Here is a 19,025-nt window from a genome sequence, read left to right as displayed (position 1 = left end):
TTGTTTTTATAGTAGTGTAGCTAAAATGTTTGTGCATATATATTTGGTTGCAAAGTTGACTTGGTCTTTCTTGTGTTGCATTCCAGGGTGCCTGATTACATAACAAGAGATGTAATCAATGCTGTTGTTGCTTCTGGCAGGATGTCCCTGTATAGGAGGTGATTGCATCTCAGAAGACCTGACGGAATACATTACTTTCAATAAACAAACAAATGAAATAAATCAAATCCATCAGCTTCTCTTCAATTTGTGAGCAGATTCCAGCTACCTTAAAGCAGTTTAAATAAGCTCCTACTTGTCTTTGAACTGTATCTGCAGGTCCAGTTTTAATTCCAATGGATACAATGTGTGAGACAAGTGGGCTCAAGAAAACCAGTGAACCATATAATTATCTTTTTTAATCAGTGTTCCAGTCATGTTCCTCTGTATTTATAACAGGCCAAAGATTGAATCATTAGTTCAGTGGTAGGTACAGCCTGGAAATGTATATATTTTCAGAACTGTTTGTATTTAATTCATCATTCTAATACAAACTGTATTTATGTAATTTCATGCCTTCTAAATCAATATGATACAATTCTAAGTTTTCAGGAGTGTTAAATGGCATATTTACAACATATATTCTCATATATTATTATATTAAATGATTACTTTTCTGATTAAATGATTACATTTTTACAAAGGAGGATACGGACAACATGCCCCACACGTCAACCTGTTCCTATCCTGTTTTAAATAACGTTAGCATAACTGAGGCAGAAGTGTTAAAGGGACTAGGAGTTCTTAAAATAAACAAATCTCCTCGGTAGGATGAGATCCTCCCAATAGTACTCCAAGAAATGAAAAGTTATTTACAAACCACTAAGCAAGATCATGCAACAGTCTCTTGACACAGGGGTTGTACCGACAGACTGGAGAATTGCAAACATAATACCGATCCACAAAAAGAGAAACTACAGACCAATAAGCCTGACTTCTATTATATGTAACCTTATGGAAACTATAATAAGATCCAAAATGGAAAATTATCTATATGGTAACAGTATCCTGGGAGACAGTCAGCATGGTTTTAGGAAAGGGAGATCATGTCTATCCTGCTTGATTTTTTTTAAGGATGCAACATCGACAATGGATAATTGCAAAGCATATCACATGGTTTATTTAGATTTCCAGAAAGCTTTTGACAAAGTCCCACATAAAAGATTAATTCTCAAACTGAATACACCAGGGATTCAAGGAAATGCATGCACATGGATTAGGGAGTGGTTAACATGTAGAAAACAGAAAGTACTGATTAGAGGAGAAACCTCAAAATGGAGCGAGGTAACCAGTGATGTACCACAGGGATCAGTATTAGGTCCTCTGCTATTCCTAATCTACATTAATGACTTAGATTCTGGTATAGTAAACAAACTTGTTAAATTTGCAGATGACACAAAAATAGGAGGAGTAGCAAACACTGTTGCAGCAGCAAAGGTCATTCAAAATGATCTAGACAGCATTCAGAACTGGGCAGACACATGGCAAATGACATTTAATAGAGAAAAGAGTAAGGTACTGCACGCAGACAATACAAATGTGCATTATAAATACCATATGGGAGATACTGAAATTGAAGCAGGAATCTATGAAAAAGACCTAGGAGTTTATGTTGACTCAGAAATGTCTTCATTTAGACAATGTGAGGAAGCTATAAAAAAGGTCAAGATGCTCCGATATATTGGTAAAAGTGTTGAATTTAAATCAAGGGAAGTAATGTTAAAACTTTACAATGCATTAGTAAGACCTCATGTAGAATATTGTGTTCAGTTCTGGTCACCTCATTACAAAAAGGATATTGCTGCTGTAGAAAGAGTGCAAAGTAAAAGGCATGTCGTATGCAGACAGGCTAAAAGAATTGAATCTGTTCAGTCTTGAACAAAAAAGACTACGCAGCGATCTGATTCAAACATTCAAAATCCTAAAAGGTATTGACAATGTCGACCCAAGGGACTTTTTCGACCTGAAAAAAGAAACAAGGACCAGGGGTCACAAATGGAGATTAGATAATGGGGCATTCAGAACAGAAAATAGGAGGCACTTTTTTACACAGAGAATTGTGAGGTTCTGGAACTAGCTCCCCAGTAATGTTGTTGAAGCTGACACCTGATAGGTAAGTTTCTTATGTTCTTATGTTCAGTAGCCTCTGCTTTTGTTGATATATGAACGGCTATTGTATTGGGAATTGCAATCTAAAAATATCTGATTTAAATTAACTGTTATTACAAAGGGCTTGCTGGTAGCAATTGAAGATCTTTTTTTTCTATCATAACAGGGAAACTGTTTTGTGTACAGACATTGGAATGTTTTGTGGAAACAAGAGAAATAACTATTATAATTGCATTTTATGGCCATTTGTTGGCGTTTAAATCCGCAGGTACCTGGGCAGAGGGTTTTGTGGGGCTATAATGACTTCAAGACATTCCCACTGGAGAGGGAGAGCCCGCCCCTGGGTTCTAACGGGTGCCTGCGAGTCTTGGGTGTTTGGATGTCCGCAGGTTTGGCTGGGTGTATGAGAGTGCCTTGCTGGATTCCATAGAAGGGTGTGAGTGACCATTGTGATGGCCCTGGGTTGAAGGGACCTTTTTGTACATATTCTGTATATCAATATCTATTAACTAGCTGCTAAAGAGTCAATTTGTTTATATCATGCATACCAATATTTATTAACTTGCTGCTACACAGTCATTTTGTTACATATATGCATATCAATACTTATAAACCTGCTGCTAATTAATTGTCTTGTCATATATATTATGCATATTGATAATTATTAACTTGCTGCTCAAGAGTCATTTTGTTTTTATATATATATATGGGGTATATATTGGTGTTAGTTAAGTGACTATCTAGGCCACTTAAGAGTGCATAATATATATTATGCATATTGATAATTATTAACTTGCTGCTCAAGAGTCATTTTGTTTTTATATATATATATGGGGTATATATTGGTGTTAGTTAAGTGACTATCTAGGCCACTTAAGAGTGCTTGGCGCACATATAGAGATGTGTATATATACAATCTGTATTGTATAGTTCATTGATTGTTGCTACAGGTTTGTTTTATGTACGTTTATTTTGTAATAAACTAATTGAGATTTTACTTACCTGGTCTGTGGTTCTTGGTTGCTCTTCTGGGGGTCGGGGGTGAGCAGCACAGTATCCTATGTGTGGGGAAGGTGGAGAAGGAAGTAAAGAGTGCTGGTCATTCTGAGCAATATAGTCTGTTGATCAGTAGCAGTACGTCACATTTTTGCATTTAACACAATTTTAAAGTAAGTTATCATAACAATATAGTTATGGAGAATTAAAATAGCAGGTAGATGCCAATTAAAAATGTTCCAAAAAGATCCTCAATAAGCACACAGGCACATAATAGGTTAAGGACTACTGCAAAAAGATTTGGGTTGTGTTAGTTACTGTTAAAGTTACTCATTATGATCTGTGCATGCATGTGTATCAGTAGGATCAATGGAGGACACTTACCTAGATAACTGACTTACATGCTAAATACAGGTAAAAATGACAGGCACCTTCTTTTTTTTTTTTTTTTTTTTTGGGTGGGGTATCCCTGATCCATCCCTGAGATTGTATAACGCAGAGTTTATACAATCAGAAGAAGCAGCTCTTTGTCCAAGGTCTTTTAGAAATCATGTTCTTGGCTTAGATGTTTCTAATTTATTTACCATTTCTTAGTAAATGATTTAAATCTAATTATGACTGAGATAATCCTCTTGAATGAAAAGGTGACTGCACAGCAGTTCCAGAGACAAGCAACTGAGCTTTCACCTTTTGTAAGATGCTATACAATGTAAAAACATGTTCACATTTTAAGTAATGGGTTTACATGAATGATTTAAGTATGTGTGTGAGGTTAATAGGTTATTACTAATAAGTTAGTTGCAGTTTGCATTCAAATGAGTTATTATTTATTAGTATACATATTATATGATGTGACAGAGCGAATGAATCCTAGTCAACAATTTCCCTCCCGACCTGTGAGGGCGCTGTATAACAGGAACAGTGTGCCTCGTACTGGATGGTTTGGCAGTTCATTCCAGGGTCAGTTGGAAGCCAGCCATCCAGGAAGGGGGCGGAGTCACAATGCCCGAAGTCATCGCTCTAATGCGGTACGTGATGTATCAGTCATGGATTGGAGGAGACGTGATTGAACTAGGTATCGCAGGGGCGTGATTAAGGGTATAACAGGGGATGTGACGATGTCATCTGTTGCTTTGTTATAGTTATCAAAAGGATCGGTAAAGGAAACAGAGAATTAAGAAACGTATCGTGAGTGTTAAGTGTTTGGTTTGTTTGTCAAAACTAACTGTCTGTGTTTGTCATTGTTAGACGGCTAACACGAACCAGGAGCTGTCGCTACAGGCCAGCATCAAGCCCGGACTACACTGCACCACTGTCACTATTATTGCCTTGTACCACACCTGCACTAAGAGCACTATCAGGAGAAGTGACTGAGTCTGTATTGCGTGTTATTCTTGTATTATTTCAGGACTGAACCCTGTGGTTTATATGCTGGCGATACACATCATTGTGTAGAGCCAGTACTATTTAACCGGTTGCAAACTGAAATAAAAGAACTGTTTTGAACCGTGAACTTTGTGTCTGTCATTGTTTGGAGCACTTTCATCACCTGTACACCTGCACACTGCAAACCACTCGTTCACATATGGTTAAAAACATAAAGTAGACATTCAACTTGTAAGGGAAGTGCAGTGTTTGATATTTCTCTTTTTATCAATAATTTCTCTTTTTTGTTTCATGTGTTTGTTCTTACTATTAGCCTCTTTCTCTGACTCATTCATACAGCACTCAACTCAACAAAATTTGGCACCTATCTGCTCTTTTGTGAGCTTCTGAATACCCACACACTGACCGATCCATACACAGTCCACATTGTGTAAAGCTCACCAGTGAGTGAACTGAACGGTAAATTTACAAAGTAAACAAGATCCCTTCAAGAAAAACACACACCACACAGTGCAAACATTAACCTATCAAATACTTCAGGAGTAAGTCAATTCCACCCATGCCCAACCCAAATCTGTGTCCACACGTCTTTTTTTTTCTTTATACAATGTATCTGACTAATCTTTTTTGATTGATCCAAGAAAGTTCTAACTTGGCAGCAGTCCTACATTCCTGCACTGTGTATCTTAAGTATACTAGGTTAAATATGTCTTTGCAGATCCCAGCATCCAAACCACTGTTTTGTCAGCCTGTATTTATCATGGCAACTAGGCTGATCCCAGGACTTCATGACATGAGCTACGAGGACAGGTTAAAAGAATTAAATCTTTTCAACCTAGAAAAAAGAAAGGAAAAAAGGGGAATTGATTGAAGTCTTTAAAATCATAAATGGTATAGATAAAGTTAACCCAAGATGCTTTTTCAAATTTAACACAGTATAAGTAAGTTTAGAACAGAAGGTAGGAAGCACTTTTTTACACAGAGTTATAAATGCATGGAATAGCTTACCAGGTGAAGTAGTAGGATCTAAAACACTGGAGTCATTTTAAAAAAGACTAGCTATGTGATTGCCGTGACATTGCAGTTCTCTATAACATTGATCATTTTACTGGTTAATTATTTGGTTTTGAAATGTACAGTATACTTCTTATACACATCTTCTTTAAAGGGAACATAGCCATATTACTGATGGATGTGGTTTTCCAGTCAAGTGAAAAAGTCGTCCACATAACATTTTTATTATAAAATCAAGTAAAGGCTTGATCTAAATGAACTGTCATTATATATTACATTAAAGACCAGCTTATGAAAGGCTTGTGTCTATGGGAGTGTCCTGTGCCCAAAAAACGAAGAACTCAAATCCAGCAATAGAATATGTTATTTAAGGAATTATGTAGGGTTTCAGAATTCCATAGTGACCATAAAAAAGTTAGTATTTAAAAAAAAAACACATGAAAGTAGGAAATTACAGTCTCAGATGTACAGATGACACTGTTAGAGAAATGTAATATGCTCCCTTATGAAGTCTAAAAGTCTATTCACACCAGGCGCGTCACGTCAAAGCATCAGCACCCAGTGTAACATTATTTTTTTTTAGAACACTGTACATCCTGTCTAGTATAGTCTCAAAGCAACTTGACGGCATCAAAAAACACCAGACACTGGCGCTTTGACTTGATGTGCATGGTGTGAAAAGAAAAGAATAGTGGGTAAAAGCAGATTTAAATACAAATATAAAATAAGTCAATATTGGAGAACCCAGAACCACCCAGAATGGCACCTGAAGCGGCTTTATCCTGGTATGACCTTTAACCTTTATGATCATTATGTAACCGCAGAAGGTCTGAACTTTCCATCTGATATATTTCATCTTGGTACCACAACCTTGCCTCAGTACTCATGGCCCTCTATGTTAATCCAATAATGGACCCCTTTATGACTACAATAAATGTGTACACACCCTCATTTTAAATTCAATAAATAATTTAGAAGAGTATAAAGCAATTCATGTTGTTTTTGCAGGCCATTAAAACAGCCTAAATTGTTTTTGTGCATATCTTTGCTATGATTCCTAAAGGGATAACTGTATAGTATTACTTACATATGCATAGTAGAAAGCCTCCACTATTCTTTTTCCACCAAAGCTGCATTATGTTGACATTTAAGTGAAAAATTCTTTGTGTGAAATCCTCAGCGACGGGGATATAGTGGAGGTAGTTCCACGCATGTACGGATCGTTTATTGAGGGTATTAGATTCTGGGGATATATGGGGATGTCAGGCTGTCCATTTGTTTCTCCGTATAGATCATATTTTTGTAGTGTAGTACAGATTTATATGGAACACTGCAAGGGCAGAAGCATGTGCATTCAAGTAGTGCATGAAGAAGTTCATTAAATGAGAATTTGATCTGATTATTTTTTTCATTAGATAGATTGGCTGGGGCGTTATGGTTGCCCATGATTAACACAGTATACAACAAAAAATAAAACTTACAGATTGCTTTATGGAGTGTCAGTGAAAATTAACAAGGGCCACAGGGAAACAGGTCACCTGCTGCCCTGTAATTGCTCAGTAATTACCTTTCAGTTATTTATAGCAATCTTGGCATACAAACATGTCTTTGAAGGGTACAGAGGTTAATGCAGAAAACTCTTTTGTCATAGTCTTCATTCATGCCTAAGGCTTTTAGATTTGGAACCGCAAACAAACATTAGTCCCAAAATGCCCAGACAACACCTTCCCCTTCACAATTGATCAGATAGACTAGGAAAGTTCAAGTGTACAAAAGAGACTTTTTATTCAGTTCCTGGAGAAAACAAGTGAACACGAGTTGGTATTTGGCACTTTAGATGCCATAAAAAAGAGAGATTTTTCATTCCATTAAAAGAAAATGCAGAAAACATATTCTTTAAAACTCTGCTTCTATTTTCTAGACTTCAAGTTTCAGTCTATATAAGATAGGCTTGTGTTACATATCACAGAATATAGAGCACAATTGCTGTGATTAACAAGAATGCTACTACCACCTGTCCTCTCCGGTTTACCTGTCCGCACTGACTTCCATATCTCACTGCTCTACCTATATGTCGCGTAACTCCACCCTCTCTTTACACACCAAAGAACTCTTAAAGAAACAAGACTCAAATATTTAAAAACATAAATACATAACACACTTAAACATGCACAATACCCATGGGACTTTTATTACATTGTGTTGTGGTTAATTGGTGGCGACTTGATCTTATAGTAACTTATTAGTATACCTGTATAATCGTTTTAACACCTTGGCCAGGGTTTTGTTTATAAAGGTACGGTGAGACACCTTCACCTGTCAATCACCAGTTCGCCAACAGATAGCACATTTCTACTATTCAGCGCCAGCCTGCAGAAAAAGCACAGACTGTTGACAGTCCACTTAGTTTATAATATGCTAGTTATTCTTTTTCTTTTAACTAATGCATATGACCAGCAAACTGAATCCAGGAGTGCAGTCTGTTACACTTCTGAGTCAATTGCTGTATGGTAGCTAAATAAACAAGCACACACCAGTTGTCATTGCACCAACATAGTCAGTGGGGACTCAAGGGCATTTGCAGGAATGTTTTATATGTAACCAGAAACTGGTTAAGTAGGCTAAATTAATGCTGCTCGCTTGAGTTTCTTGACGTACAGCATGCTGCCTGCGCTACAGAAGTGTGAAAAACAGGAGCATGAGAGTCATAGAAATGTAAGGGTTAGGGTTAGGGTTAGGGTTAGGGCTGAACCCTCATTCAAGGTGCAATTAGCCAAGCAGCCTTTGTAGTCGATGTGGTGCTAATGGGATGGTTTGTAAAAGTAGACAATTAATATACAAACCATAATAGGATATTCAACAGATAAGACATAAAATATTTTTAAATATTGATGATACAAAGTAACCGTATGAGCTCACTGTGGGTCTGAATAAAAGATAAGGCTGACAGTAAACTGAGCTGTGCAATCCCAAAATAAGGTCACGCTAAACAGAACAGGTTTTATAAGCAGCACTAGTTGCTGAATTTTCTTTACAGCTGGCTGTGTGCAATGATATAAGGATCACACAAATGCCTTGAAGACATTAAACGATTAGATTATGCAACGTGGTGATAAAATGTGTATAGCTTATGCTTTTTTGACATTTTTAGGATATCACTGCAGTTTGTGGTTTACATAACCACTTGTGAGTTTCCTGTTGAAATGACTTTAATACTCCCATTTAAACCTCTTTTCAAGGTGCAACTGAATACTGTAATGTCAATCTTTATGCTGAATGCAGTGAATTGCATATTTGCAATTTTGTGATCACGAAGCGTACAAAAGCTGACAGTAATTATTCGCTTTTCTGAAAGTCACTTACATCTGCATTTGTATTATGCACTGATCATATGGAATTGCTCAAGAATAAGCTTTTAATGCCAATAATGTCACGCTTTTCTAAAAACGTTTCTATTAAGAACCCCAGGCAAATAAATAAATAAAAAGAATTTGAGATCAGAGCCAATGATAAAGTAACCCAGAACCAATTTCAAAATAAATTCAAGTAGAAGCTGTGACATATTGCTGTAGCCACTCTACATGTATAAAACAATGTTTTCACAATGTTTTACTGTAATTATACTGTACATAGTATATTATATTCATATAATACTGTAACTGCAGTTAACGGCAAACAAAATAATATAAACAGAAAAGTACCTTGCAGCTACATGGAATGTGTCTCACGCCAGCAGTGCTTTTAATTGCAAACTGCTCTTAGGAAGCACTGAAATGAGCTAGGTAGGTGGCTGAGTGCCCCTGATAGATTATTACTAGTGCTACCTGAGGAAAGTAGCCTGCTGTACAGAAGGCTTTATAATGATCAGGATTAGAGACTGGAACGCATGAAACTGAGGTGCTGTTATTTACATTAAAAAAAGTGAGGAATGTTTCAGCATATGAAAATGCAATGTAATCCTGAAGCTATTTACATTTTAAACACAGGAGATATACATACTAATCCACAATATGTGATATAGGTACTGTAAATGCTTTTTTTAAGAAATCGGTCAGAACTATCAAAAAGATTAGTCTGATAACGGAATATAGAGAGGTGAGTTAGGAGTGAGTTGATTTGTAATTGATTTGTAGTCGTGATTGAAAAACTTACAGGGACTGCATTCTAGCAGACTTATCATTGGAATTTTTTAATATCGGCAATATACTGTATGTAGTTCTCCTTTTTGCAAAGAGACCTGATTAATAAACTAGTTGCTATGGCTTTAGAAATCAGTGTGTTTATATTGTGTGTGTATAAGTATTTTTTTTGGTAAATGCCGGAGCTTTTGTGAAAATGTTTCTGACATTGCATCTTTAGAGACAACTTTACAGTAGATGTTTTACATGTTAACATTTACCACGTAGTAGAGTTTTCTTTTTCTTAATAAAGTAAAAAAAAAGATGATTAGGTTACGCAGGGAAAAAAACACATCTCTTGGAGAGAATAGCAGTGATATATCTTAGCAATTTTATTATGCAGCTGACAGCTCAAATTAAATGTGTTGTATTGTTTTCTCACGGTCATAGCTGCTTGCCTCAGAACTACAAAGGTAAATTCCTCTCAACCCAAGAACTATAAAACTGCAAAACCATATTGAGAAGAATACATCCCCTAATTCACAAAACAATTAGTTAGCAAGTTAGATAAACTACCTGGTGCAACATCATTAGGAATTCAAGACCAATCTGCTGTGTCCGATACAAAATTCAGTACAGCTTTTTTAGTAAGCAAAAAAACTATTCTGCTCTAATTCTTTTCCTGGCTAGGCTCCAGATTCCTGGCATTTATGTTTCACTGGGTTATTTCAAAAACCTGGCCGTGTATTATTCAACAAGAGAATAAAACATTTAAATGTGACACATTAGTCCATCACAGCTTTACTCTGCTCAGAAAAAAATACAGACTGGTGTTTTTTTTTGCCTTGGATTTGCCTCTGCAGGAGCAGCCCTTGCTAGCATTTCAAATTCAGGCTCCTTATAGCTTCTTTGAAAGGCTGTCAGCAGAACAGTAACCCTCTGAATGTTTAATGATCCGTTTAGTCCCCATAGCCTTTCACAATGGGGAATTCAAGAAGACAGGGGATAGACAACCTTTTGAAAAGCCAAAAGCTGGGTCATTAGCCAGCAGATACTGGATAATGTGTGTATCAGCTTCACCTCGGAGTGGCTCAGGTAAACCTCAAAGACATGTTAGTGAATAGTGTTTATTAAGCACATGACTACTTGTTTTCAAGTCCTATGATTTTATTAACTATTCTAATATAAAGATGCCCTGGAATAACCCATGCTAATGGGTGAATCACTGCAAGGGAACCGCAGTGATGAGAATGGTACGTCCTGTCGGAAATAATTTCATAATTAGTCAGCAGCTGGAGACAATGCAATTTTGTAAGGCAATTTTGAGTCACCAAGCCATACACATCCCTTCAGAGATTACTGCATCTTGTTTGAAGGTACAGTGGTGCATTTTGGCGAAAGGTTTGCACACCGCGCAGAGGTTTATGTGCGTTGCAAATGGCCCTTATCCGTATTTTTCGCTAATAATGTATGCATAGCGCAATTTGGCGTGAGTGGCCGACAATTTGCGAGATCCTGCCATGTTCAAAACTATGCACCAAGCACAAAACCAGTTTTGCGAGGCATAAAATAACACTTTTAAAAAGCAAGTTTTAACTCCGCGCACATCACTCCAGCACTCTCACCCAATCACTGAAGTGAAATGCAGGCGCTTTCCGAGGTACTACAACAATGGAAAACACCCAGTGATCATACAAGGTTCCATCCACATCTATATAATGATTATATTCAAAAGAACGATTGTTAAAGCAGCATCACTAGTGTTAATACATGTTTAAAAAATAAACAGGGAAACTGCAATCATGATCGTTCTTTCGGACCGAAAGAAAACGAATCACTTTCCCAAGCACGCTTTCTTGGTGCTGAAAGAATAACTCCCAAAACAGAATCACGAGTACAGCACGGTATCATAGTACATACCGTCGGTATGTAACAGACCGAGCCTGTATGTGTCTATTAAAGCCTTACTTTAATAGACACATACAGCAGTATATCAACCCTAGATCGATCAAGTACATTTTGCACCTCCTTACCTTGCATTCACATAGATTTCAAATTCAAAGACACTGCTTATACAGTTGCAAGTTAGGCTACTGCAAAAATATTTGAATTGCTCTGAAGGCCAAATTCGATTGAAAATGGCTAAGTTTTGCGATAAGCGTGACAGGCTTACAATGTGCAGAATGTTTCCATTACATTACATTGTCGTGTAGTATTCCAGTTGCTCATTCACGCGTAGCTCTTGTACATTTCTGCTAAATATTGGTATTGAATGCGCAACTGTTTTGTGCCGTGTTGGAAAATATCAATTTTTGTGCAAAAGCACTATTTTTTGCGAGGCACACATTTTGCAGGGGATTATACATTGCTTTGAATATCTGGGCCCATATCTCTTATATGAGTGTTAGTAATATAACTTTGAAAGCTTAGGAAAAATTGCTTTAATACACTTGACAATGCTTTTGCAATGCTGTCCCCTGTATATGTTTCAGTTTTTAAGAGCGGACCAGTTCGATTGTTTAATTCATCGTTCTTTTTATTCCAGTACTTTATTAAGAATGTTGTCCTGCTGTAGTTACTTTGCAGGGTAAACTGACTCGGACTGTCTCTTGGGATTTGCTGACTCAAATTGATCAAGTTGAAACAGTGCTGGAAGCTGGTATGTGTGTGTCCTTACTTCTTTATAAGAACTAATTCACACAGTTAGTGTTTGGAATGGCTGTTTAAAATAGTCTTAAGGAATACGGTAGAAAGTTTTCATTAATAATTCTAAGACTGTGAATTTAGTCAAGGGACTAATCTGTATGAAGAAGGGACTAATATTGTCAATGGCATTAATGATCAGAGATTATTTTTCACACAGACACTTCCGGTATTTGAGTATGATAATTCCTCAGGAAATGAATAATTAGTAGAGACTCCCTATGGTTAAGTCTGAAATTTGATTGGCATTATATTAAGCTAACATATTGCAATGAATCTCATAAACCTTAACACAATCTGTTATTTACCTAAAAAGTTTTAATACTTGCTCTATAAATATTAATTTGATATAAAAAATCCAATTCGTAAAAATAACAGGGATTTCTGAGAATCTTACCTTATATATAAAAAAGTGTAGTGGAAAATGGTTAAACAGCATCATTATATTTTAAGCATTGGTAAACTATAGGCTGGATAATACAGAACAAGCATAATACTGACAATTATATTCCTAGGCTGAAAAAATACATTTGGCTGTTTTACTGGATGGTGTAGTTTCATTTGAATTTGTAAACGCTTCTCCCAGTAAAATAAATAAATAAATAAATAAACATATTTTTGGCATAAGATTTGAAATAAACAGTTGTTCATCTCTTACCAAAGGACACTTTAGGGGCTTACATGAATTCAGAAAGAAGGAAAAGAAAGAAAAAACTAAAAATAAAAGATCAAAAAGCTTCTCCCGATGCCTAAGAGAAAAAAGGATCTTAATCCCACATTCCTCTGCTCTGTTGAGTCTTTAGAAACCCACTTTGACTGGAAACCTATTGAAATCATAAAAGGCCTGCAAGTATAGAACTAAAAGTTCTATATAAGGGGCAAAATAAGTACTGAGTTTTCCCTTGTGAGTGACTCATTCCAGATTTACATCTGCAATGAACACTGTGATCCAGTTCTTCAAAATAAGAATTTTGATTAAGACTGTGGTATATTCAAAATGGGACTAATTAAAAATGTGTCTCAAAATACTCACAGTGTTGACCTGCTTTAAAAAAAAACACCTTATTTTGCAACCTAGTTCTTATTTTGCCAGTTTTAATATCACAGTGGAAGTATCTAAAACAATAAGCAGTGTTATGTACTGTGTTTACTGTATATGGTTTCTAAAAGGGTAGCTGAGATAAACAACAGACACACACAATAATGACAGTGATGGTTAGCAGCTGGCTTGGCATAGCGTTCTCATTCACATTCGACCAATTTTACTATAAATGTGTCTTATTCATTCTCTCTCACACCATAGCATCTCTTAAATGATGAAGCTTGTAAATTTAGCAGTCATGAAAGGGCACTGGGACTGGTTACAGGAGTCATGAGCTTCTCCTTACAACCCAGTGTGTGCAACTTCATACTGATTTGACTCTTATGGCATCACAGCATTCAGGTTTTTTTAATAGTACAAATATAGATTTCTACGTTTGGAATCTGTACAGTGTTGAACGAATGAGATTAAGGTGTTCCCGTGTACTTCACCCAGCTACTCAGAACCTGTTTAATAATAAATCTTGAAAGCAATAACAATATTCTTGCTCTTCTTTAATTTTGCCATATGGTGTGTAGCTGGAGCTTATCTGTGCCCCTTGCTTGTTATCATTACTGAAAGCAGCAGGGAGAGAATGGCAATGCCTGATCCAGCTGGGCTCGGAGGTGTTAGCTCTCCCTGTACCAGCCGCTCGGAAGTGCTACATTTTCCATATGCTCAAAGCCAATGCTACCTTATCGGTATATGTATACAGAAACTACAGCAAAATACTGGACTTTTCTATTCATTTGTTGCAAAAAAAACAAAAAAAACAATTATACATTGTTAAAATTGTAAGGTAATTTGGCATGAAAGGCATAATAAAACACTGGCAAGCACATCTTTTGGATTTATCAAGGGTTTTACCTTGCTTCACTGCCTATACTCTTATTTTACTATGCTTTACTACACTTTACAATGTCTTTACCATGCTATACCACAGTAACCTTATGTAGCAAAACTGATTGTCCACGCCATTCAAGTATATAAATATAGTACTGGCTCTTCATGGTTTTTAATCTTGTAATAACACAATGTTTAACCCTTAGTTTAACTTATTCGTATTTAGCCACTCCCCTCTGATTTCCTCAATTCTGTCTTAGTTGCTGACAGTGGCATCCAGGCTTCAAGGAAATCTACAGGTCAATTCAAAGCACAGGCTGTCGTAAGCAAACAAACTTGGTTTCCTGTTGTCCAAAACGTTGCTTCCGGGGGGACTCTAGCAATAATGGAACCTATTCCCCAGTGAAATGTAATAATGTAATAAGGACTGGCATTCTGTTCATGAAACCCATTCTTGATTATTTGATTATTCAATGAAACCGGCATAAAGCTGTGATCACAACAGATCAACTAGATAAACGACTGTTTCCTTCAAATGTAAATGATCGCTATAGCTGGCTTTATCTCAGTGATTAGAGTACTGACTGTTGACCCCTGACTGGCTTTTGGGTGAAAGATTTAAACTGCTTTTTCACAGCAGGGTTGAGAGCTGTCAAGAAAGGTAATTACTAAGGTTAAAACACGTGTTACATGTTTTGCTTGACAGCTATGCTTAATACTGCCTTTTCCATTATCTACATTAAAACCACTTTATAACAATATTTGTAAATCATCAAAGAAATGGACTGCCGCTTTAAAATGATCTATATTTGGCATGTCACGTAATCCTAATTCACCCTTCTGGCTTTATGGATTAAATTAGGTGCAGCACTGTTGGTACTTATAATAATTAAAAGTCAAGCCTTTAAAAGGTCTGGTTACAACAGTTCACAGTTCTAAGAATTTAAAATACATCCTCATAAGACTTATTACATTATGTGGGTTATTATTATAATTTTAGAGGGTAATATGTTTTGTAATTGTATAGGCTTTTAATGAAAGCAGTCCCAAAAGAAAATCATATAGACTTTTTTTTTTTTCTTATTCATCAACCAACCAAGAGCTTTGGTGTATAGGTAACATTTTCCTACAGTAACTACTGCTGTTTTCATGGTAACTTGTTTTATTGAATATTTCCCCCGAGAACCACCAGGTGGGATCAGAGCAAGGTTCTTAAAGGAATAAAATATAAATCTGTACTCAGAACATCTTTGATGCAGTTTGCACAATTTTTTTATGGAAGTAAAATAAAACTGTTGGTTTCATAAAACAAGCAACAAGATTAAATGGGCACTTCTAGCACAGGTCTTCAGAAAGTGCAGTGCAGAAATAAGCCACATCCCTGTATTCATTCTCTAGAGCAGGGGTAGGCAATTGCAGTCCTGAAGGGCCGGTGTCCCTCCTGGAACAAACACCAGGAGGGACGGTGGCCCTTAAGGACCAGAATTGCCTAGTCCTGCTCTAGAAGTTAGTGGTGTAACAAAAACACAATGTGAAATAAATATCGGTCTCAGGGGTGTGTTCATTGTAATGATAGTTTGTCTGGTCTCCTTAATTGACTTGACAGACCGGGAGTTCTGGCATACAAATCATATCCTGCTATGCTATAATAAAAACAGTATTGTCTTGATTAACAAACACAAATATTGTTCTTGCATTTAAAAAAAAAAAAAAAAAAAAAAAAGCATGAAGGAAACTACACAGTGCATGTCCAGTGCCTTAATGGCAGGAAACATTTAGAAAAAATAACAATAATACTTAGGCTGCAGTATGCCACTGTACTACATAATGTGTCAAGCATACATTTAGCAATACTGCATTATACTGTCATTGTACTAAATTGTGTAGGAATATTGTAGCAAAAGGAATTATATTGTACAAAGGTTGGGTTCCTCAGCATTAACTGTTGACCTTGCTAAGAATGACATTTCCCTTAGAAAAGTATTGTTTTTTTCTCCATGAAATATAGATTGTTAAGGCTCCAGCACTGACGCACTTAAAGCTTCCTTAAGTAATGTAAGAGTGCAAAGATAGAAGTCTCAAAAGAAGTGTCATTTTTACACAGCTCCCTTTATAGTGGTTTTTCTCAGATTACATTCACTGTCTATTTTAACCAATGCACTACCTCTGTGATTAAACTAACAATAGAGTTAAATTCCTATTATTAGCTGTCTCTGGACTCGTGGGCCACATGCAGCTCCGGCCTCCCACCCCTGCAACTCTCCGAACAAAAAAAGGGGTCTGGAGTCTGGAAGCTGTAGCTCAGCAAAGACATGACATCATCCTTCTCACCTTTGACCCTGGCTGTTCTTGCAGATACATTATCAGGAAATACATCCCATCAAAGGGTTCCATCTGGTGGTTAAACAGACCCTGCTGTACTGTAAGTAGATCTAAGGAGTGTGCAGATAATTAACAGACTAGAGCTTATCAAGGTGCTTGTCAGGTCCTTTTCATGTCTGCTTAATAACTGTCCCCTTATTTGTTTTTTAGCACATTTCCATCTGTGGCAACAGCTGAGTGTCTGTGGAATGTTGGCTTGAATGTTAGCAAGCAACTTTCATATTTATTTTACAATCCTAGAAGTCTATTGGTTTTAAAAAGTGGTAATAGTTTTGATAACAAGGACAGATTGAATGACATTCTCGAATGTCGGCATTCTGTATACTGCAGGCCTTGCTTTACCAGGATTAAAAAAAATAATAATTATATGATTAGTATGTGGCTGGTATTACATTACATGGCACTGTTATCCTCATCGTGACTGTAAAGGAATTGCACTGTAACTTATCTGTTTGTCACTTCCATTAGCTACTTACTCAAATGTGCAATTTTGAAAGAAACACATGTTACAGCAAACATGTACTTTCATTCTAAATCTGGTACTACATTAGGTGTAAGAAAGCTCTCAGGCGCCATGCGTTACTCTCAGGAAATGCATTACACTTGCACTTCCTAGATCACCTCAGCAAGCTTTTTAGGTCAAAGCATGTCAGTCGATAGGGGAAGAATCAGGCTGTTTAAGAAAATGTTCAAGGGGTGGGGATCATTTCACTCTCCAGGTAATCTCGCTATCTGAAAGCATGACTAACAAACAGAGAATTCTTTAACTTAGTGTAGTTCCAGGTGTCAGGTTTAAAAAAAAAAAAAACATGTTTACTGCTGTATATTACATGCAAGCTGTAATGGGTCTCCTCCTATGGGGTGGTGAGTTAATAATACTGACATCAGCATACGACACATCATTGCCTCTCGACACAGAGCTTGCTTTTTAGTTGAATGTGATGTTGGTCTCCAATTCATTACAAAGCCTTCTTGAAACCTTCCTATCGAGCTTGTATCATGTGTTTCTTTCAAAACTGCACAAGTGAGGTCTATATAAGGAATGGAAGTGCACAGCAGGTACGGTTAGTTATTTGTCAGCTATAATCACTTTAAGAAGTACTAACAAACACACACTGTGATAAAGATCAATGCAATTCTGTGTTCTGCTACACGAACATTACCCTAGACATTAATATTAACATCTTCATCAGTTTTTTTTTTTATTTATTTTTTTAAGCCTATTTTTTTTAGCGCTAAATGTTTTTTGAGAAACTATAATTAATACAATGCTGCTACAATGCTGACAATGCAAACAAGTTCTACATTGCATTTTTTAAATATCTTTTCCTACCCCTAATTAGCACCAGCGATATTATTACTAGTTCCCCCTTTTCTGTTGAAGAGCATTTGGTTGCTTGCGTGTGCACGTATTTAAAGACAGCACAATAGAAGCTGACATTGCAGTTGCATTTCTACAGTATGATTTCCTGTGCTCAGCTTCATTAAAGTTATTAATTCGAACTTTAAGACATGGAGCATTATAGATGCGGGTGGCTTCACATTATTAAGGAGAAGATTCAAGCTAAACTTCTTATGGACCTATTGAGTCAAAATCCATGATGCAGCCAGAACTCATCGCTGCTTTTGCAAATGTAGAAAATGTAGATACGTTCTTTAAATGAAACAACTACAGTAGCGTGCATTCAGTATCAGCAATTGCCTTTGCATTCCCATTACTGTGTTTTATTTGAATGTAAATGAATTAAACAGCCTGATATGTGACTACAGGGATGGAAGCATGCTGCTGTTTGTGCCAATTATTTTAGCTGGCGATTGTAATGAAGTGACTGTGCTGACATCTTGTGGCAAAGTATGGTATTTATTATGAAAGTGCCAAGTAACAATGGGTTTAAAGACACTTAAATACATTGGTATGTACATGGGTGTATAATAACTGATTGATGCTGCAGTGTTTTTCCTCTATAGTTTTTAAGAAGGAATCATCCACAGTTTATAGCTGGTGAGGTCAGGCTTTCCAGTGTATCCATAGTTGTTGGGCACCTTTTATGTCTGCAAACCATAATAAAAAAAACACAGAATGTTAAATTGAGTTCTAATCGGTTCCACAGTCATTTTGCTGCACTTTTCAGGTTAAATATTCAAAATTTGTGCCATTTGCTGCTGGTCATTAACTCATTAAAATAGAATCCTGCCCCAAGCGATTATGGTATATTGAGAGGTATGTATATTAACCATACAGACTCTTATGAACACATTCCTGTGTGCATCATACCTGTATTGGTACTTGAGGTGATCACACAACTTATACATTTGAGTGGACAATTTACATCCTCCTCTGATACCTGTTTAGG

This window comes from Acipenser ruthenus, chromosome 12, assembly GCF_902713425.1.
Source record: "Acipenser ruthenus chromosome 12, fAciRut3.2 maternal haplotype, whole genome shotgun sequence".
Lineage (NCBI taxonomy): Eukaryota > Metazoa > Chordata > Actinopteri > Acipenseriformes > Acipenseridae > Acipenser > Acipenser ruthenus.
This window is presented reverse-complemented; position numbering follows the sequence as displayed.